The sequence below is a fragment of the Propithecus coquereli genome, unplaced genomic scaffold (genome assembly GCF_000956105.1).
Source record: "Propithecus coquereli isolate 6110/MARCELLA unplaced genomic scaffold, Pcoq_1.0 Scaffold391, whole genome shotgun sequence".
Lineage (NCBI taxonomy): Eukaryota > Metazoa > Chordata > Mammalia > Primates > Indriidae > Propithecus > Propithecus coquereli.
This window is the reverse complement of record NW_012149630.1, coordinates 1,926,549-1,927,689: the sequence shown is the minus strand read 5'-3', so window position 1 is coordinate 1,927,689 and position 1,141 is coordinate 1,926,549.

Sequence of the window (1,141 nt, the reverse complement as noted above, 5' to 3'; positions counted from 1 at the left end):
CTGATCTCCTTTTTTTTTATTTCAAAGTATTATGGGGGTACAAATGTTTTTGGTTACATGGATCAGTTTTGTAATGCTTGGTTCAGCATTAAAAGTGTGCCCATTACCCAGAAAGAATGCACTGTACGAGTAGTGGGTTTTTGCCCATCCTCTCCTCCTCCCTCCCCACTTCTTGATTTTGATTAAGTTTTACTGCCCTCTATGCACATGTGTGCTCATCAGTTAATTCCAGTTTAATAGTGAGAACATGTGGCTTTTGTTATTCCATTCTTTATATACTTCACTTAAGATAATGGTCTCCAGTTCCATCCAAATTGTAGCAAAAGAAATTAAGTCATCCTTCTTCGTGGCTGAGTAGTATTCCATGGTATGCATATACCACATTTTGTTAATCCACTCATGAATCGATGGGCATTTGAGTTAATTCCACATCTTTGCAATTGTGAATTGTGCTCCAATAAGCATTCAAGGTGTCTTTTGATAAAATAACTTCTTGTCCTTTGGGTAAATACCCAGTAGTGGTATTGCTAGATAAAATGGTAGGTCTACTTTTATTAATAATTCTTTGAGGAATTTCCATACTGTTCTCCATAGAGGTTGTACTAATTTGCAGTCCCACAGACAGTGTATAAGTGTTCCTTTCTCTCTGCATCCATGCGAGCACTTATTGTTTTTGACTTTTTAATAATGGCCATTCTGGTAGGGGTAAAAAGAGAGAAAATGGAAAGCCAACTCAAAGAAATCAGGAACACAATTCGGGAAATGAATGAAAAATTCACAAAAGAGATCAACATATTTAAAAAAAAAACAGATAGAACTTCTGGAAATGAAGAATTCATTTAAGGAAATACAAAACACAGCGGAAAGTTTTAAGAATAGACTAGACCAGGCAGAAGAAAGAATCTCAGAGCTCAAAGAAAACTCTTTCAAATTACCTCAATCAGTCAAAAATAAGGAACAAAAAATTAAGAGGAATGAACAAAGACTACAAGAAATATGATATTATGTAAAATGGCCAAATATAGTAATCATAGGCATCCATGAGGGTGAAGAAGGAAATGCACAAGGGCTGGAAAACCTATCTAAGGGAATAATTGAAGAAAACTTCCCTGGTCTTGTTAGAGATTTAGATATCCAGGTA